The sequence below is a fragment of the Peromyscus maniculatus genome, chromosome 20 (assembly GCF_049852395.1).
Source record: "Peromyscus maniculatus bairdii isolate BWxNUB_F1_BW_parent chromosome 20, HU_Pman_BW_mat_3.1, whole genome shotgun sequence".
NCBI classification, from domain to species: Eukaryota; Metazoa; Chordata; class Mammalia; order Rodentia; family Cricetidae; genus Peromyscus; species Peromyscus maniculatus.
This window is the reverse complement of record NC_134871.1, coordinates 61,650,043-61,672,677: the sequence shown is the minus strand read 5'-3', so window position 1 is coordinate 61,672,677 and position 22,635 is coordinate 61,650,043. Positions and strand designations below refer to the sequence as shown.

The following is a 22,635-nucleotide window of genomic DNA, read 5'->3' as shown; positions in this document are numbered from 1 at the left end:
TCTTTGTTATCAGTTCATACAGGGAAGACTTTTGTCAGGACTGAGCTCAGGACAGTCCACTGAATTCCCTATGGGGAACTTCCTTGCAGATACAAGTTATTATATAAGCAATTTGTATAGGTGTTAATGTTCGTGAAAATGGAAACAATATCCCTTTTCAAATATTGATTGCTATGTCTCTTAATCTTCCACAAGTGACCTGCAATGCCCCACAAACTTAGCTGAATTATTTATACATGTGTGTGCTACTTTTATACTAAGAAGGAGTTTTTTATCTGTTCTAAGAGTGGTTAATTGTTTAGATTTGATAAGAACAGATGAGAAAGGAGAGAGAAAAGACAACCTGTTATTCCCATGGATACTGTGAGAGACGAGCACCTCACACTTGGCTCTTTTAAAACACATGGAGTCTGGTTGGAAGGTGGATGAGAGAACAGGATCCTCACCTTAGACTTATTTCAAAGTGATCTATTTCATGTCTATACCATACTTATTCTGTATCAGAAAACTTCCAAGTTTATCATTTTGAGATATTCATGTCACCTGATTTCTTACTCTAAATTACTAACACATTTTCAAATGAATTATCAAGACTTAATGAACCATGTTCAGAATACTGAAACACTGATGCTTAAGAAGTATGATGCATATAAAATACTAATTCTATCAATTTTCCTTTCAGACTTTGTATTTTATGTTTGGCTACTACATTGCCCCTCCCCGTTTGTGTGATGTCATATTCTTCAGTCTTCCCTTTCCGACTATATTTAATATGATTATTACCTTGTCATTAAAATCACCAAAAGAATTCATTTATTTTAAGGTTGAGATTAAAAATTTTCATGAATTTGCTGGCTTTTCCCAAGTGATCATCCACAGAAATTAATTCTAACTGCTGTTATAAGTGGGAGCTAGACCCATGTCACCCCACATTTCCCTCTTGTGACCTGTAAACTACCTTTTATGTGACTATCAACATATTGTATTGTTCTGTATTTACTTTAATTTTCCTTCAGCCATATGCTGCACATAGTACTTTCTTTCCACTCACCACTCAGAATTTACTATACCTCCTTGGGCAATAGCATCCCTAAATTCCTGCCCCCTCCTTCTTCCTTTTGGATTTTCCTTAGAATTCTAAGGGCTACCTCAGGCAGAAGGCATTTGAGAACTGAACCCTGTGACTCAGCATTAAGAGACCTCAATAAACAAGTACTTCCCTCTACCTCTGTTTCCCTTCCCTCCGGGAGAACTCCACCTGTGAGTTTCCTCCTGTAACTGAAGTAGATTAGCTCTGTAGACTGAACACATCAGACAGCGTCTGAGCCACACCATGCTGCTGCCAGAAGCCCAGGTGATGGAGGGATGCTGGCAGAACTGCCGTGCTCTGGGAAATGCTTGGGAAGTGGATTTCCTGGCCTCTTCTCACTCTTAGGGATTTCTTTGTTTTCCAGGAAAATGATGCCCATTGTATATTAAATAAAAAAAAAAATCAAATTGGATTTCTCTGCTGTTGGTTTCATAGATGATTTAACAAACACATTGTTAAAATTTAGTCTCAACAAATATGCTTCATACATAGTATATTTATATTTATTGTAAATTATGAGTTATAGTATGTGTTTCTACATGTATGTTTACTAATAATATAAATGTACATGGAAAAGTATCCTTAAGAAACATTACAGTTTGAGTCCTTCACTAAATATTTACTGATGTTACTTCTGTAACCTAAAAACAAGCTTAGGAATTCATGTACCAAACATTTATCTGCACTGATGAACTACCATATTTAGCAAGCAGTTTTAATTCACAAAGACCTCTGACCCATATAGTCATATTCAGTACTATGTGTTCAGTTTGCTGAGTTTTTGAAAATTTTCTTTGTCTCATACAGGGAGCTCTACAATTGTCATAAGCTTAATTTTTAAAACACTAGAGAAATATTTATATTTTCCCAGTAAATCTTACAATATTCTATTGATCTAGTCCTTTTGAAATAACATGTTCTTGACAGTAGAAGAAAAGGCAGTGTAGGAAAAAAAGTCAAACTGTCCTGTTTCTGACAAGGTCTTCCTTCAAGGACATGCAATTCCAAATTGTTCAATTTACTTACATCTGCTAAAAAAACAAGAGAGAAAAAAATGCAAGGCAATTTTGGGGTATGAAAGAGTCCTGCTGTGGCTTCCTTAACTTCCAGGGGAACTGAGAATTTTGGGTATGATCACCTTTTTATACAATTTGAAATGCCGACATCAAGGTAATGATCTGAGCCAAGCCCTGCCACAGCCCTGCTAAAACTTCTCCAGTAGGAGGTAATTTCTACTCACTGATACAGCAGCTCACTCCCGGGCTGCCCCTCCCCAGACTACCAGCTCTCATCTCAACAAGGCACATACATCAAAGTTCCTGCTCATTCTTGAAAAGCCTTTGCACGGAAAATAAATATTTCACGCCCATACTGTCAACTATATAAAATAATGCCATCTCTCAATTAACATAATAATTGAGAGCCCTGCCACGGCTGCCGGATGAACGGAGGAGATCTGAGTCTCTACCTCCGGCACCGCATCATCGTTAAATCCCAACTCAGCACATTACCTAACCTAGAGAAAAATCTTGGGACTCACCGTATGTGTTGAATCATCTGCCGATCTTGGTATAATATCTGTTTCAAATTGTCCCTTTGAATAGACTCAGGGAGAGTTATGACACACGCTGTCTCTCTTCTGCAGCGGAAGGCAAGTTAAAAGGGCCTCAAGCTGTGACCTCAGAGGCAGGCACAGCCGCTCCCATCCTTCAGCCAACCTTCTGCGAAGAACAGGTTATAAGCCTGCAAAGCTGGCTCTCTACATAGCGATACTTTCAAATCAAGCATTCTGGGCTGTGAGCTGTGGATTTACATCCCCGAACCCGGCTGGCTGGAGTCAATGCTGCTTCTATGCCTGAAAATATTAAGCATTTCACTGCAGTCACTTAATGCAAGAAACTATCTGAGGCGACTTCACAAACCCTGTCATTCTGTTCGGGGACTAAAGAATGAGCAGGACATGCATAATTCATGCATTGGAGTCTTCAATACACTTCCTGTAGCCTGGGCTCTACCCAGTAATGTGCTATTGATCACCTCATCCCTAAGACAATCGGAGCTCCCTGATTGGTTTATTTCCACAAATAAAATTACAACCTAAATCATAGGCAGAAGCCTCCAGCCCCGCTGCAGCTTCTCAGGGAAGACATTCCCATAGCCGAAATGACATCTGCAAGCTGCAGAATATCGAAGCTGGGCTCCTTTTGGCAGAAACTACAGAATCTGTTTTCTTTTATTCAAAAAAAAGGCATACTTACTGTAGGATTAAGCTGGGGCATTTCACACTGTCAGTATAACACATAGAGATGTTTCCTTCTCCCTCATTTTAGAGACATCAACAAGGACAAATGAAAATTAAGAAAATAAATACATAAAAGAGTCACATGTGTCAAAAAAAAAAATTAGGAGTCTTTCCCGGGGCCTCATTCAGTCACTGTTCTTCAGAGAATTATTCTAAAACAGTTAGCTTGTCATTTCAATAATGTGCAAAGGATTTCTTTTATTAATATCATAATGGAGAATGTGGTAATCCTTATTAAATATTCTAGACCATCATTACTTTTATTCTGGGTGTGTCAATGGTTTAGAGATCTTTCTCTAAGAATTTAAGCTTCAAAGAACACATCATAGTTTACAATGACTGAAAAAAAAAGCAGCTGTTCAACAAAATGTACATGTAATTACGCTTGTATTCATCAAAGGAAAGAACAGGTCCTAGCACTTTAAAATGCCATCATAGTATTTGTGGAAATACTACTGTGGGAGGTCCCTGTGAATCTGAAAAATGTGTGTATCTATAAATAGTACACGTCTACTCAAAGACCTCTGGACTAAAACTAGTTGTCTTATGTTTCTACACAGGCGGAGTGAGCATAATGCTCTTGAAGTCACAGAAAGCCATGAAATCACATCTTCCCAAAGCCTTTTTACACACACACACACACACACACACACACACGTGCATACAAACACACATGCAATTTATATTTCTGTGCTATCACATTTGGTTCCTGATTAAGACAGAGTGAAACCTTCTCTTGACTTGAGGTTAAAGAACCACTGTGAGGGAACAGCCATTCTCCCGCCCCATGTTTTAGATTATGCAGAGCAATTCTCCTTTAGAGTAGGCACGACTATGTTGGTCTTCTGTCAGTAAACCAAGAGCAGGTGCCAGCATTTGAAGGCAGGAGAGGTGCTGTTGGCAACAGAGGTACACTGTAGAGATGAGTTGAAAAATACACTTGTATTCCAAGTGTACATGACATGAAGGTCTACACTGGACAAATGGAGATTCTTCTAGAGCTGTCTACAGGGCAGTGTGGGAAACTAACCACCCAGTTACGTGGGTGATAATGAATGCTGTATTCATATTATTTTCTTCTGCCCTGGGTAGTGTCTGCTCTTATATTTATATATTTCTGTCAATCTAACAACTTTTTACTAAATTACAGAGTAGGCTTTTTCTTATGTTTTGTCTCTTTCTCTGATTGATGATCTTTACTGTCAAATACAAGATGGACTTGGGTATTTTTGAAATTAATATAGTAATTTATTAAAAGACACAATTTCTCATGAGAGAGCATCTCGTTAAAAATAGTAGATATTGGGGATACAGAGATGGCTCAGCCGTTAAGAGCATTGACTATTCTTCTAGATAACCTGGATTCCATCACCAGAACCCACTCTACAGCTCACATCTGTAACTCTAGGTAAAGAGAACCTAGCACCTTCTTCTGGCCTCTGTGTGCACCAGGCAAACACATAGTAGACAGACACACATGCACACAGAACACTCATACAAATATAATAAACACCCATGTGGATAAAATAAAACAAATAGTCTTTTTAAAATTTTAAAATAAATAAATACATAAGTAAAGAAATTTGACAGGTCTGGGATGTACTAAGTATGAGGCTATGAGTACTATCATACAGAGATTCTAAGTTACTTATATAAATTTGAAAACTATAAATGATGTGATTCAGTAGTGTATGTCTAGGTGACTAAGATGAGTATGAGTTTGGTCCATCTCTATAAAATGAATGGAAGAAAACCTTTTTTTTTCATCAAAACATTCATGATACATATCTAAAATGAAGATTGTGAATTATATATGCCATGACTCTGAAAATGGAAAGAAAAATGTGTGTGTGTGTGTGTGTGTGTGTGTGTGTGTGTGTGTGTGAACTGTTGAGCTAGAATGAACCAAGATTTAGAAGCCAGCAAAAAAGAGAATAGGGTGGTATAAGATAAATGATGAAGACAGTAAATCCCAAGGAAGTCAGAAGGCTTAAGTGAGTTCTGAATGAAAGGGACTGCAGAACGTGGACGACAGCACCCCCAGGTAAAATGAGGCCCAAGGTTGTAAGAAAGACCCAGTGTCTGTTTGTCAGAAGTCTGGCTATTCCTGAGGGAAAAAAACAAATGAACAAACACTTAACCAATCTTTCCAGATGGATGGAGAACAGAGGTGGTCATTTCAAATAAATATGATCTCTTGACAGATCAAACAGCTTTACAATATTTTGAGTTTATAATGCCCACAAAACAAAGAATGGATTCTGCAATGGACAGTAAAATAAATTCAAATTTGGGAAAAGCCAAAGCATAAGCTAGATTGTCAAATCTGTGATATCTGTTAAGATGTATAACTAGTTTCCTTGACTCACATCATTTTGAACAATGTGTTTTCAATAACCCAGAAATAATAATAAAACTAATAATAATATCATGAAAATTTTGGGGAAGAATTAAGTGTTTTTAAGTTAAGGAACAAAGACAGTAAAGAAGGAGTGTGTCCACCTTACAATTGAAGACATTTTCTGTTTCACCAATATCACAAAATCACTCTGACTCACAATTTTCTGATTATTTTTAAAAATATTTGTGTAACTTCTACATGTCAAAAACAACTTTGTGCTAGATGCTAGAAAACCAAACATGCATTCTTTTTAAAAATGAAAGTATTTTAATTCAAAAAAGAAGAAAAATAGGTGTAGTGAAGAGATTCAAAACTGAGACTCAAAAAAAAAAACTGAGACTCAAGCACATTGTTCAGATAACACTAAATAATTTCTAAATCTACTAAAAATAGGTTTCTCTAATATTTTAATTTACTCTCAGGTTCAGTGTACCCAGATCATTTCCTTGGTTTAATAAATATTATCTAATTGTAATTCAATCTCCATGTAAAAACAGGTCACTACAAACACAAACATTAGTTATAGCATAATTAAAACTACATTTAAAGTACTTTAAGTTTGTAAAAATATTATTACAGATAATTATAATAATCCCAATTTAACCACGCTTACTAACTATACTAAAAGAAGCAGCTTTTCCTTTAGGAGGATTAATGTTCTTAAATGAATGCATGAGTAACTCCAAGTCAGCAGAAGTCTGAACCTGTGCTGCCTCTGGAGAGCCTGAACAGCCTTGGGTACAAACCAGTCTGCCTTTCTAAAGACACATCAGGGAAATGCTTGGAAATTATAGTCTACTAATCTTCTCTGGGAACCAATTCAAACATTTTCAAAATTGTTGAGTCAAAATAAAGTTTCAATTCTAGACAAATTAGACACTACCTCATCACTCTAGACCTACCTCATTATATGTCTTCTCTTTCTAAAATTGGGCAAGAAGCTGAATATTCTTAACATCTTCAGGATTTTTGTGCTTTTCAAAGGAGTGCCTAAACCATGAACGACTGAAGAATGTCTAGTGGGTAATGACATTAGTGAGATGTCAGAATAGAAAGTGACAGGCTTCTTTTCTACCTCCATGTCAAAACAATTAGAGTTTCAGAAACAGTAAAGGCAAGGGGCCCAACTAAGAACCTACAGGAAGTGTAGCGAAGAACAGAGGTCAATCTCACAAGAATTGGTGGGTGGCACAGCTGTGACATCTAGAGACTCCTACAAAGCTGGGGTGTCAGGATCGGCATGCATAGAGAACCACCATCATCCCCAGTGCTCCCAGTGACCTTTTCTTTGCAGGAAATGACCTTTTGTGGCTAGACTTGTCAGCAGTCATTGAGAGTTTGAAATTTCTTGATGGAGAAAGAGATATTGTGTGCCTACCCGCCAAAGGATCCACAGCTGTACATTAAACACCTTAGAGCACTTCATGTGCCCCAGATCCTGGAATCATGGTCTTACCCAGGCTTCATGTCTCTATGGTTGTATTTGTGTGCCCATGCTTCGGAAACTGGTGGAACCAGCTCGAACTACTGTGGCTCAGGCCCTGGGTCTACGACCTATGTTCACAGCTGGCCTTGGAAACCTTGCTCCACCGTCATCCACACTACACTGTTGCCAAGCAAGTCACTACAGTAGGCTCCAGAGCCACTGTTGCCCATGTGAGCCTACACTCTGCAGCTCCGTGGTCACCTCTCAGGCACTACAGCCACCTCTGCAGAAGACACAGTGAGAAAACTTCAGTGTCTCTGCATCCTGCTTTACTCTGAATCCCACCTCCATTTGCACTTTATGAGCATACATGTCTCACATAGTGTTGTTGCTAACACAGTGGTGGAGGGACCAGGGTCAAGGTGGCCCACATGTACCATGATGCAGCCATATTTCTGTCTGCTTCATGAATGTGGTGCCCGTGAGTGTGGTCCTGGCATGTACACTGGAACATGAATGTCCATGGGAGACAAAAAAATGATGAAGATAACCTCAAAGCCTTGACCAGAAAGACCTCAACCACCTGCACCGTCCTGCTGATATCCCCAAACTTTGTCAGTAGAATATATTGGCAATGTTAGGCATTGTAGAGCCATGCAGATGTTATTAAATTCTCTAATCAAAAGACAAAGGGTGGTTGAACGGCTATAAAAATCCTATGAAAGGGTCACTTCACTACACACACACACACACACACACACACACACACACACACACATATATACATATATACATATGTACATATATACATATGTATATATATATATATAGTGTGTGTGTTTATATACATATTTGCAACAACTAATTACATAAAACACACATTAATATAACTGAAGAGAGAAATGGATACAATAAAGCAAGAGACATTACTACACTGCTGCACAGTAACAAACTGACAATTTTGCCAAAGAACAGTCAGGGAATTGTAGATTTGAATAATCACCTAATGCTACATTGCTCAAAATGATTTCATTATTATTGTAGCATATAAATGTGTCGAAAGAAGGTGGCCAGTCACCCTGACTGGGCCGTGGCCACCCAGGCCTGCTTGCACCTGCATGCGCATGCACTATAATAGCTTCCTCTTGGAGCCAACCTGGAATCTGCCACTGTGCTGAGAGAATGCTGGCAAAGAGTCTGCTTCTGTCACCCACCTGACTCTCAGAGTCTGTGTCGTTGACTTTGTGCCTCCTCACCCCTCCCCCAAGGAGTGCCCATATAGGACTGCCCACAACACCACAACTTAAATGTATCCTGTGGGCTTCTAAGTAGATGTGCATATATATGCAAATACTGTGAAGATTTTATTAGGTTTATTCAACTCATATCAGTGAACACTTGTAGCTGAAGTTTTCCTGGTCCTGCCTAGCCCCCATGGGCCCCTCGGTCCTGCAGTCCCGCAGCTGCTCAGATCCAAGTCAACACACAGAGGCTTATATTAATTAAAACTGCTCAGCCATTAACTCAGGCCTACCACCGACTAGCTCTTACATTTAAACTCAGCCCACTTCTGTTAATCTATATGTTACCACGTGTTCCGTGGCTTTACCATTACATACTGCTCCCTGGATTGCAGGCTGGCATCTCTTGACTCAGCCTTCCTCTTCCCAGAATTCTCCTTGTCTGCTTATCCTTCCTATACTTCCTGCCTGGCTACTGGCCAATCAGTGTTTTATTTATCAACCAATCAGAGCAATACATATTCCCAGCATACAGGACATCCTGCAGCAAATACTGTGTATACATGGATCCTTCCCCTCTAGTCACAAGGCTACAAAGAACACAAGTTATACTTACCTGATTTGGTTTTACAAGAAATATTTAAAATCAATCTTTAGAAAGCCATAAACTTCTCTTCTTCAATATAGTAATTTCAAACTCTATTTGGGCAAACGTTTATTTTCATGTACTTCCTGTTCTTATAGACTCAAGAAGTAAGCTTTTCTTTAATAAGGCAATTTTTTAGTTGCTTTTGATTCTTATGCTTTACAGCATATTTTTATTGTCTGCCAAAATCTAAATCCTATGGCAGGATATTAATTCATCAGGAAGTTCTTTTGTAAAAATATTTGGTCTTATGCAGCTGTTGGACAGGAAATCAACTTTGCTTCTTCACATGAGGGGTTATATTGATTCTAGCAACTATAATTTCCGAAAAGAAAGATTTTATCACAGGTGCTTGCAACATAGAATTAAACAAGTGATCTTAAAAGCACCTAATAACTTAGTTCTACAGAGCAGGTACAGGGATCTTTTGAATAAAGTGATATATTACTGAAATACATATTTCTATTGAACATAGGTAGTCAGTGTCAAGTAGGGAATAAAACTCCTGATTTCTGAGAATAACATATGGTTTGGATGGTTTCCTTTTGTAAAACTATCAGCAGCAAAACTGTTGCCCAAAGACACCATTAGGGGCCTATGAATGATGATGTCCAAGGAATAAATCCAATGAAAGGTACTAAGGAAACCAACATAGGGAATAGAGGCAAAGTAACAGCAGTTTGGAATCCAGTGGTGAGACTTAAAATAGTTTTTTTTCTGTCCATGGCTAGCATGGATGTGAGACACTCAAGCAGGCTGTTGATCTGGGCTATGGCTCAAAACCCAAGCCAGTTGAGTGCTTGCCTAGAATTGTGAAATTCATTAAACTGTTGTGCCATGGGTAGGAAGAAGAAAGGAAAACCTAGGCTGGTGTCAGAATGTAATGTCTCTCCTTACTCCAAAAATTAGAACAAAGTCTGCTGAAGTCAACCCGCAACAGCTTGCAAGAGCTTATTTTAGCTTTTAGAAATTTCACAAACCAGTTGTTAAATATAGTCCTTACTAATAGTGAAAAATATAAACTTGGGATTCAATACATCATATTTAAAGATGATAAATACTCAAAATACACATTTTCAAGTATATCTTAACTTTGTCAGTGCTACATAAATTATTTACATTTGTATTGTTTATGTAGTGGAACACCATGTACTAAGGTGCTGAGAAAATGCTACAAAGTTAGACCTTTATTTTCCTTATTGTCTATAGATAGCCATCTGCTAAACATTTATCAATACACTACATTTCACAGTTAAGTGGAAAAATCTTAAAAAAAATAAATCAGCCCATTACTCTGGAGGCAGAGGTAGATGGATCTCTGAGGTCAAGGCCAGTAGCCAAGAAAGCAAGTTCTAGGCCAGCAAGGACTACACAGTAAGACCCTGTCTCAAGCCAAAACAAACAACTCTAAGATACTATAATACTATAGTAATGGTGTCTTCATTCACAATTTTAACTGTTACCAGTGAAAACAGGCAACAATAAGTTCCGGAAACCTTCCTCTTGCAAGCTGAGCAATCACTAAACATCAAGGGATACTCAGGTAAGATCTATGCAAAGGGAGCCGTACTTTTACTATGTTGACAGTTCAAGGTAACAATTGGGATACTGTCAAATATTGTTCAGGAAAATATCAATGGTAGCTAATCACTGAGATCACATCTTTTTTATCAAATTTGTAGAACGTGTCATAGAAATATGCCTTAAACCACCCCATTATAGTTCCTCCTTTATAATATTGTTGACATTGAAAATGCTATAAGGTGGTATATATGCATACAATTTTGTTAGTCATCCTCAAATTTATATTTTCCTGTGGTTGAAAAGAATTAGTAGGTAACTACCTAAAATACATAACAACAATTTAAAATAGCACTACGGCTGAAGAGAGCCAGAAAAGAATGAATTATATATTCCTCTTGAAAGAGTATGAAAGCATAATTATTCAGAGGTTCTGGCAGCTGATGACCAGGATCTTAGGAGGGTACTGGAACCATTGTCTTTACAACCCCTGCTTATAGTGAAGTCTTGCATGGCACCTCCCTAGTCCTTGGTAGTAAGTAGGTGCTGGCCTTTAGCAGAGGAAGAAGCTTGAACATCAAAACAAAGTACCTACAGGTTTTGGACAAGGGCATGCTGTGGGATATCTTTTATTTGCTATGAGTATGTATTGCTCTCACTGGTTGATAAATAAAGATGTTTGGATAATGGCAAGGCAGAATAAGGTTAGGCGGTACATTCAAACTGAAGACAGGGATGAAGAAGGGGGGAGTTGGTGAAATGCAATCCAGCCACCCAAGGAACACAATATCAGAGAACCAGTAAGCCACAGGCCACATGGCAATGCATAGATGAATAGAAATTGGTTACTTTAAATTTAAGATATAGCTGGTAATAAGCCTGAGCCATTGGCCAAACATTTAAAATTAATATAAGCCTCTGAGTGGTTATTTGGGAACTGACAGGCAAGAGAGAACTGTCTGTTTACAGGATGGGACAGAGTTCATGCTTCCTCAAGTTAGATTCTAGAAAAAGTGTATTATCAGAGCTGTGTGGAAGAACAAGAACCAGATGGATGCTTTATACTTGAAAACTGCTTATCCAGTAAGAGTAAGGATGGAAAGAGGAAGGCCACAGCAGTCATTAAGGGAAAACTTTCAAATATAACTTGACACCTCCCTTTCCTGCAAGTGTATGTCAGAAGTCTGTGGTGAAGCAGAGAGAAATGAGATCTACACCAAAAGAATATATGTGATTTTAACTCCAGCAGCTTTATGCAAGTAGCCCCTGCCCAAGCTAAGTACTATTCTCCATATTCTTCACATACAGAGCATATGATTGCTGTGGGTGAATAGTCACTCTTCTCTACTTTTCTGTGCTTGGTATCATAAAGGTATTCTACATAAATGTGTAGATAAATATGTAGAATGATTCCATAAAAATCTTAGTGCTTCTGCTCTCCTTTAGGATAAAGAAGGATGCAAAAGATGCCACTCTTACCATAGTTACAAAAACAAAACTAAGATGAAGTATGAGATCTTGATTGTCTCCAGTGTGTTGACCCTGCAAGGCAACCAAGTAGCCTGAAAATGAAAAGGGACAAGTAGCTGCAAGGAGATATAGGGGGCACAAACCCTCTATTGTGGTACAGGGTGGACAGGCAAGGGGCCAGCCACACAGCATCACATGTACTTCAAAGGATTTAACTAACATGTTAAAGAGCTGCAGAGACTCAGGCTCGCATGTTGGTGGGAAATATCAGGATGCCCCAACAGAAAGAAATTAGTGAGCTGAAAACTCAGGGACATCCTCCAGCTGCTGGGGCTAGGGAAGAGGGGCAGGGAGACACTGAAGTTGCTGCAGTTGGAAAGTCAACTTTGGAAAGCATAAAAGAATGAACACTTCAGGAATCTTTTCTCTCACAAAATAAATTCTTCATGCCACTAGAAAGGACACTGAACACAGGGAGAAGGAAACCTGACATTAGAAGGGATGGGGGAAGGTAAACCTAACTAACCAAGCAGGAAAACCACAGGGAGGTCTCAGCTGTTTCTACAGCACTACCAAACACAAAATAGACATGTCTCCCATGGCCCTGAGGATGGAAGGAAACTCTCCCTGAAGACTAGTGGCAAACACAAAGCATGTTTGCTGTCATGAGGAGGGAGGTTGTTATAATTTCCTTTCTGCTGCTGTGATTTGATATGGAAATATAAGATATAAATATGATAGGATAAAAGGATGGATTGTTGAAACCTACTTTTAAAGAGCAACTTGTTTAAAATGTTTTACATTGGTATAGATTTTAGTTTATTGACACACATTTAAAGTTAATTTTGTTATACTAAATGTACATTTCTACTCTTGTTTAAAGTATTTTGTTTGTGCAACTCATTTGAAATTGTAGTGTATAGTTGAGAAATACAGATTAATAATTAGTCATTTATGATAATCAAACCTATAGTCATGTCAGTTTAGTTTTCTAGGTATGCATAGATATATTTCAGATAGGTAGGTGATGTAATTCTTGCTTGATAACTGTTTTGTTATACGTAATTTTACTATGTTAAAGTTAAAATTTTCCTTTTTAATTAAACAGAAAAGGTGAAATGCTGTGGAATAATGCTTTTGTATACTGGTTTAATAAAATGATGATTGGCCAGTAGCCAGGCAGAAAGTATAGGTGGGACAAGCAGACAAGGAGAATTCCGGGAAGAGGAAGGCTGAGTCAGGGGATGCCAGCCCACTATCCAGAGAGCAGCATGTAATGGCACACAGGTAAAGAAAGCCAAGGAACATGTGATGACATATAGATTAACAGAAATGGATTAAGTTTAAGTGCAAGAGCTAGTCAGTAGTAAGCCTGAGCTAATGGCCAAGCAGTTTTAGTTAATATAAGCCTGTGTGTTTACTTGGGTCTGAGTGGCTATAGACCGGATGGGACACAGGAAAACTTTCAGTTACAGTGATTAATTAAAAATTATTAATAAGAAGAATTATTTGGGTTATACTTCCAGATCATAGTCTACCACTAAGAGAAATCAAAATGAGAACTTAGGGGAGGAACTAGAAGCAGAAACTGGAAAATGTGCTGCCTTGCTCTGGTTCATGCCTACATGACTTATACAGCCCGGCATCACCTACCTTGGGAAATGGTACCTCCCACAGTGAGTTGAGCATTCCTACATCAGTTAACAATCAAGATAATCCCTCACAGATATGCTCAGAGACATACCTGATAAAGACAATTACTCAGTTGAGACTTATTTTTCAGGTGACTCTAGACTGTGTCAAGTTGACAGTTAATATTAACCATAACAAGGAGTTAGAATGAAAAAGTTCTTGTGATATTTTAAATTGTGAATATGTGGTTTCTGTTTAGTTGGGGATAAAGAATTGGCTGTAATTAACATGAGACATGTATTACTAAAGCAGAGTATTTGCTCTCCTGGGACAATCAATACTGGTTATCTAGAGATGAGTCTTCATCTATGATTAAAAAGATTAGCAACATTGAGGTGAAGTCTTCTGGGAGTATTTTCTCAGTGCTAGCACACAGAAGCTGTGGTCCAGAGGGGACCCAAGGCTGCCAAGGCTGCATCTCATGCTGGCAGCTGAACATGGTAATGTATAAGAGTCTCCCATGTAAGGTTTTAAATCCATGATGGGATGATGAAGAACAGGTCAGGCTTGGCATCGTGGGCACTCAGGAAAGGCTACTGGTGAAAGTGTAGTATCAGTTCTAGTGAAAACTCCAGGATTGAGGGTGTCATGGAGAGACTGGGGCTTGGCACCATATGGTAGGGGCCAAATCCCTGAAACCAAGAGGCCATTGGTAAAAGTGTAACCTGTAGAGTTACCAGCATATAGAATATACCAGGACTGTGGGATAATCACTAAGGACAGTATCCATAAGGAAGAGAGCTGGCTTGAACCTGAGAGATGAGATACATGTGCTGAGAAAGGCAAAGCCCGGGAGATGGAGCTGCACAAGCCCTCGAGAGCCCAGAATATTAGGAATGACTCACAGATGGGAACCTTGAACTACAGGATTTAATTTATACTGCTGGAGCTTGGTTTTGCTTTTGTGACTGTACACTGGTTCTCCCCTCTTGGAATGGGAGAGGATTTAATTTATTTTGGATTTTGTAGGAGTCTGAAATTAGGAGACTTTCAACTTTTTAAGGAGATGTTGAATTTTTAAAGAGACTTTAAAGAAACTTCTAATTGTTGAAAACTTTAAAGATTGGCAGACTTCTAAAAGTTGTAATGTGTTTCTATATTGTGATATTAGCATTATATCTTGGGGAATAAACAAAAAAAAAGGAATGGCCACAGTTTAATAATGATATATTTGTGTGTCAAGATGACAATTTATTGGTTTTTTATCACCTAGGACAAGGGGACCTCCACTGCTAATATGCCTCTATAAAAATGGATGTAAGTTTGTGGAGCATTTTCTTGATTAACAATTGATGTGAAAGGACCCAGCCAACAAGGAGTGGTACCACCCCTGGGAAAGGTGGTCCTTGGTTGTGAAAGAAAGCAGAATGAGAAAGCCACAGTGAGCATGTAAGTAATCAGTGTTCCTCCATGGCCTTGGCCTCAGTTCTTGCCTCCAGGTTTTTACCTTGACTTCTGTGATGGACTACAAATTTAAGCTGACATAAACCTTTTCTCCCCAAGATGCCTTTGTTCATAGTATTTTATCAGAGCCATGGAAAGCCAATTAAGACAGCAGCCAAAGACATTCCTGAGATAGGATTGGCAGGACTCAGGATTCTGATTCTATGGAGGAGATAGAGAGAAAAATTTTCAAAACATTAAATTTCTAACCCTAAGAAAATCCAAAAGGTAGAAAACAGAGTTATAGAGGGTGGCAATCTGCACATGTGCACCTCATCCTTCCTGACACTGTATTCTATCTACTGCTAAACCTATAATACCTGTGCATTGGCATCTTGGAGACAGCCTACTACTAGTTATTGCCTTGCTTCTCTGGGCATTCAATTCAATCTTCTGCTTATCCACTTCATTTCCCTTTCAAATATTGTAGGCTAGAGACTCCACCTCATTCCTCTTCCTTCCCACCCCTCTTTCTCCTTTTCTTTCCTCTCCTCTACATCACTCTTCTGACTCATTTTCCCTTCTTATTCTATCTTTTCTCCCTGGATCTACTTTCTCATATAATAAGGTCATGTACAATTCATTCAAATACATCTCCAGCCAAATGCTCTCTCTAAAATCCATACCCATCAGACCACTTATATTCTCAAAATTTATGCTTGAGTGCCTCAAGAGCCTCTCAAAAGCAGGCAATTTCTGACTCAACTTTCTTTTCCTTTTGCCCTTCTTGTTCTAAGAAATGGCAATACTATCTACTCATCAAAAAACCTGAGATGCCATCATTTAGACTCCAAAGATCACACATATGCTGATAAGATCCAACTGCTACTAGCCGGGAAGTCTCCTCTGCGCTAGGAAAACATCAGCTTTATATTTTCTCTTGATTACTTCATTTTAAATGTATGTCATTTTAAACTAACTCTCAATTCCCCAAGCCTGCCCATCCCCTAATTCCTCCCATCTTAATGAATGACCTCCTCCCACCTTATCTGCTGATGTGTGAACCTTATGTTGTTAGCTACCATTTTTACTCTCTAATTATATTCTGAACCCATCTCCTGATTTCTATCTTCATTGTCAATAACTGAGCCAAAGCCATCATTATCTCTTATTTAGACTATAAAAGAAGAACTAATGGAAGATTCCATGTTCACTCTGCTGTCCATACTGAAAGGATCTTTTAAAAACGTGGATGCTATCTTCTTATTTACTGATAGAAAATATCCGGTGTTTTTCCACTCTAATAAATATTTTAAGTCTTCAATAGGGCATACACTGTCCTGTTGGCCCCTTATAAACTCCTCAACCTCATATTAGTCTCTTCTCTAATGACATGACTATATTTTGACCACATTGGTAAGACTCCTAAATTTAAAAATAATGTACCCTTTGCCAGGAAAGTGGTCATCAAATATTTTCTTGGCAGGAAGCTTTGTCTTTTAGGTTGTGTCTTCGTTACAGCCACCCTGGAAATAAGAGCGCCCCCTCCTATAGGTCACACCAGGTCAGTTTTACCTTATTACTTGGTCAAAATTGTAACTAAAGACATACTTGTGCAACTTTGCAGTTATTTACTAACTGTTCCACTAAAATTCAATTCCTACTACAGGGCAGACCACATTTGTTTCATTTTGCTTTTGTCTGTCTTAACAACCCTACCCATGCTTGGCTTCCTTGAACATTCTTCTGACTTAGATTCCCACCAAGGATCATCCTACCACTGCCCCTGGTTAGCTGTTGCTCATAGCAATAATTCTAGCTGTCATCTCCACCTTTTCTCCATAACCGCTCTGGGAATTTAATGAACTGGCTCCTGCTCTGCTGGTTGTAGATGCTGGGGTAGGGAGTCTGGTCCGTGTGGAGATGACAGCCAGCTGGAGGGCACCATTGATATGGCCCCCTTTCCTGGCTGTAGTTCACAGGACTAGTCTACTTGTGGACTCTTGGGAGTGGAGCTGACATTTGCTTCCATACACCTTGAGGGAAACCTCTTTGGGTAGGAAGCCCGTTAAATGCTTTCAACACTTTTGCAATTTCACACATACTCTTTAAAATAGAAGATATTTTTAGGTGGGAATTGAAGAGTGATTTTTATCCTTGTTTTCAAATGTATTCTCTTCCCTTCCTGGTTGGTTATAAGGACAGAGAACAGTCTATGTAATGGTGAAAGGAATCATTTCTGTTTCCTACATCCTGAGACTTAATGCCTCATAGTATACCTACAGGTTATCCAATCCCAAGCTACAAAAGTGTCTACCAAATGAAAAATGATAACAGTAATGTGTGGTGATATTGTGTTCCCCAATATATTGTGCAGCTTAATAAATTTATCTGGGGTGGGGTCAGAGAACAGAACAGTCATTAGACATAGAGACTAGAAAATGGTGGCACACACACACACACTTTGATCCTAGCATTCTGGAGGCAGAGATCCGTCTGGATCTCCGTGAGTTCAAAGCCACACTGTAAATAACCAGGCCTGGTGGCATACACCTTTAATCCAAGGAAGTGATGGCAGGAAGCTGAAAGGTATATAAGGCATGAGGACTAGAAACTAGAAGATTTTGTATGTTAAGCTTTGAGGCTTTTGAGCAGCAGTTCAGCTAAGATCCATTCGGATGAGGACACAGAGGCTTCCAGTTTAAGCAAACGAGATCAGCTGAGGAATTGGCAAGGTGAGGTTAGCTGTGGCTTTGTTCTATCTCTCTGATCTTTCACTGTTCATCCCAATACCTGGCTCCAGGTTTGTTTTTCTTAATAAGACATTTTAAGATTTGTGCTACAGTAATGTCTACATCAGAGGAATATGTGAGGATTGATTAAATGGAAAACCATGAGATAGAGAGCACCCTGACTTGCTACCCACTGCAGCCATATAAAGTGCCAGCAGGGACTTCCAGAGCAGGTGTCTACATGAAACACAGCCTGTTCAGAGCTCGTGGGATGTTTGTATACAGTGATTACCTGGCCAGTGGTTGGAGAACTCACAGCTTTCCTGAGTCTTCTTGTTTTCCAGGTTTCAATGACCCAGAAGATATCTTCCACTTGCAGGGCCATATGTAGAAATGCAAGATTGCTTTTTGACCTCCAAAAGTTGTAAACATATTAGAGTGCTTGATGCTCTTATTTATTTATTTGCTTTATTTTTTTCCTTTTATTGAAAATAGCTTTTTCTTCACACAATGCATTCTGATTATGGCTTTCTCTCTCTCTACTCCTCCCAGTTCCTCCCCACTTACCTCCCATCCAGATTCTACTTCCTTTCTGTCTCTCACTAGAAAAAAAACAGACTTTTAAGGGATAATAATAAAATAAAATAAGGTAAAAGCAAAACTAACACATTGGAATATGACAAAACAAACAGAAGGAAAAGAGCCCAAGAAAGGGCACAAGAAGCAGAGTCACAGAGATATGTTACATTGCTTGATGTTTTAAATCTAAGCTTCATTACCTCTTTAACACTGAAAATTAACATACACACACACATATATATACACACACCCCAAACCAATCATCCAACCAAATACCTTCCTCACCGGGGCTTTAACAAAACTCCATTTTAGCTCAGATAGTATTTTAATGACTTGTGTGCTTGAACACCTGCTCCCTGGCTAGTGATGTTGTTTGGGAAAGTTGTAGAAGCTTTTGGAGCAGAGCTTTACTGAAGAAAGTAGGTCACCGTGGGTAGCCACTGAATTATTTTATTCCAGTTCCACGTTCTGTTACTGGGGATGTCATTCTGTATGCTGTGAATGTGTGCTGCTCTGATTTTGATTGATAAACAAAATGCTAATTGGCCAGTAGCCAGGCTAATTGGCCAGTAGCCAGGAAGTATAGTATAGGTGGGATGGGCAGAGAGGAGAATTCTGGGAAGAGGAAGGCTGAGTCAGGAGATGCTGCCCACCACCGCCAGGAGAAGCAAGATGTAAAGATATTGGTAAGCCACGAGCCATGTGGCAAGGTACAGATTTATAGAAATGGGTTAATTTAAGATGTAAGCTCTAGCTAGCAAGAAGCCTGAGCCATTAGGCCACACAGTTTTAATTAATATAAGCCTCTGTGTGTTTATTTGGGTCTGAGCAGCTGAGCGCCCAGGCAAGACTGGAGAAAACTCCAGCTACATACATTCTTTCTGTTCTCTCTCTCTCTCTCTCTCTCTCTCTCTCTCTCTCTCTCTCTCTCTCTCTCTCTCTCTCTCTCTCTCCTTTCTTTTCTTCCAGGATATGAGGAAGTGATTAGCCCAGCTACACACTCCTGCTAACATGGAGCCACCTGACACCGTTATATATTATATATTACACACTTCTTTTGCGATTTTCCCTTAGTTACTACATTCCAGTTACCCCAGGTACCCCCTGTTCACCCTAACACGGGCCTCAACTGTCACTTGCTGCTCTGTTGATGTGGAACACCACCCCATCACCAGCCTCTTTTCTTAGCTAACTTTAGGTCATCACTGAAGTCACCAATGACTTCCAATTTCCTTGCAGTTTTCTCTGGAATCTTCTGTCTTTACTCTCTGACTGTGCCACTCCCCAAACTAGGCTAGCTGTTCTGCCATTCAATCTTTGAATACTTGTCCTTTTTCTGCTGTGAATTAAGAAAGTTTTCATTAAATGCATATTTTCATGAGGGCTTATTTCATGCCTTCCCTGTCTGATGCCAGGATCTTGCTTATCTATGCAGCTCTACTGCTCATCCTTGTATTTGGTGCACTAAACATACCAACACCTTTCTGATTTCATATTGGACAAGGCACAATCATTCCATTCATTAACATAATTTGTATTCCTTAAGAAATTTGCAGCTATAATAAATAAGGTAGAGGCTTTTCCCAAATAAATAGTTTATGTTCATTTTCAACTTCAGATTCCAGCCATGGATTCTTACATGATATTTTCTGTTCAAAATAGTTTTTCCCCACAAAATTTTTTTGTGTCCTCAGCATACGATTCCTCCTCCATCTTGAAACCTGCTTTGATTCTGGGTATACAGCACTTTGAACTCTTTGGCTTGCACTGTGCAACCTGTTGTGAAACTCCATGCTAGTCCATCCTCACATAGGTGGAAGAAGCTCATTTTCTCCAGCTCCAACTTAATTCTGAACCTCTTGACATTATTGTTTGTCAGATTCCCACCTAAGACAGAACACTCATTAGTCATTATTGATTCTGACTAATTATCATGGATCTTCATTCTGCTTTCTCTGGGGATGCTTACTTCAACACATGACTCTTCTTGGCCAAGTTTTATTGTTCTAGTATAAGAATTTTAAACTCCTGGGCAAAGACCACCTGGAGCACAGATCCCTAGACTGTACTCCTAGGGATGCTATTTGGGAGTCTGGGGTACAGCCCTCAAACTTATTTTTCTAGCAAGCTCCCCAGGAATGGTCACCGAAGCTTCGAAGTATGCCTTGAAGACATTTCTTTAATAGCTTGAGACAACCATGTTAAAATCTGGTCGGAAGCTGTGGTTTTAAAAAACAGCACGGTTGCTTTAGAGCCTCTTAAAGCTAATAAACATGATCCAAGCAATCGTCTCCATTCTTGTTTAAGCTACCATACTCCTGTTGTATTACATAATCTCTTTCTGTTTATAAACCTTCCCTACAGGAAATAGGGCTGCTTACATTTTCCATTATGACATTTTAAAACAGTGTTATTTTGCTGTGGTCAATTGTTTTGCACTAGGAGATGTACACTTAAATAATGAAATACATAAAAGTTTGTATGCAGTAACCCAGCTTTGGTCTTGGGCATGGTATCTACTGGCTATAAATTCATTTCATTCTTCTTGCAAATTAAAAGTGTACTAGACAACATATTTATAATATCGATCTTATTTTATGTATTGATTGGTCCAATGAAAATAGGAATGTATTGTCTGCCATACCTCATCATTAAAACTGTTAGCCATTATCATTAAACCCAGTACTATTCTATTTACTGTTTGGCATGAAGCAAAAGCCTGACATCAACTGCTGTGAATAAAATGCTAAACTTACAAAACTTAATTTCTTCCAGAATAGTAATAAGTTTTGTTTGCACTCTATAAAATATAATAATAATAATATAAAGGCTTTAGTCACAGTTCTCCAGAGAACCAACAGAAGTAGCTTAGATGCACACAAACATGTCAGTATATACTCAGGGCAAACAAAACCCAGAGAGAGAGAGAATGCTTATATTTAGAACACATGCATTCACAGATGTGTTCACAGGTTTCTTCTCTATATACAAGTCAGATAGTGTGTGTGTGTGTGTGTGTGTGTGTGTGTGTGTGTGTGTGTGTGTGTAGGATTTTTTTGTCTATTCTTCTTCAGATAGGGTCTATATTACCCAAGGTAGTTTCAAACTTCTGAGATACAGTTATTTGCCTGCCTCAGACTCCCAGATGTGTAGAGCTATAGGTGCATATGATTGCACTCAATTTTCATTTGCATATATGTCTCATATTCATTCATATATACTTATATATCCATATTGTATGTATTTATGCTACTTACATGTAAAGACAATTAGTTTAAGGACTTAGCTCACAGATACTGGTATGAGGCTGGCAAGGAAGAAATCCCTAGGGTAGGCTGGAAGGACTGAAAATAAGTAGCATTCTGAAGACGTAAGACAGAATTACTTCTCAAAGGTGACAGGGTAAAGCCTTCCGGTACACAGCAGGTGATGTGTGTCTTGTGCTTTTCTTTAAGTAATCTCATTGAGATGTTAAGCACAACTTCAAAATGTCTTCACAGCCACACCCACATCAATGTTTGTTTAAACAGCCTACTACTTGAGAACAGCCAGGTCCACATACTAAACTAGTTATCCCACTTCTGAACAAAATAAATTCAAAGGGCTTCCATGACTCAGTCGCAATCCCCTGTCCTCACCTCAGAGATTGGGGTCACCCACATGCAGAACAAAGTATTGGAAACAGCCCCTTGTTCTCTGTACTTAGGCCATACACCCATCCTGTGTCTTCCTGTGACTCTTTTTTGTTCCCTTCTGAAAAAGGGTTATCTGTGTAGTCCTGGCTGTCCTGGAACTCTCTGTGGAGACTAGGCTGGTCTTGAACTCACAGAAATCCACTGTTTGTACTTGCCTAGTGCTGGCATTAGAGGACTATACCACCCTGGCTCTTACTACAAATCTTGGTAATCTCAAAAGTTTCTCTTGCCTAGTGAGCTTTGATTGTGGGTACTTTGTTTCCTTGATACTTCTGTCCCCTCCAAAAAATTTTTCTGCACTCAAGAAATGCTTATTAAACAAAACAAACCAAAAACTAAAATTAAAACAAGAAAATTTTGTTAGACTATCTTTTAGCAAAGTGTCTCAAATAGCAGCTTTACCTAATAGTACAAATTCAAGTCTGTCTATTTGAATGATGTCATTTAAAAATGTAAC

General features: G+C 38.9%; 1 protein-coding gene across 5 annotated transcripts in view; it reads right to left on the bottom strand.

The window, feature by feature from the left end:
* The window catches only part of Cntn1 (contactin 1), a 321,618-nt gene that overhangs the window by 196,055 nt on the left and 102,928 nt on the right, over positions 1-22,635 (bottom strand). Inside the window, exon 1 of one of the 5 annotated variants that reach the window (XM_042265298.2) lies at positions 2,631-3,125. The exons of 2 other annotated variants lie outside the window; for them this stretch is intronic. The gene's annotated coding sequence lies outside the window, so the exon portion shown is untranslated. Of the gene's footprint in view, positions 1-2,630; positions 3,126-22,635 lie in introns of those variants that run through there. 2 more of the 5 variants (XM_076556639.1, XM_076556640.1) reach the window with 2 other exon arrangements.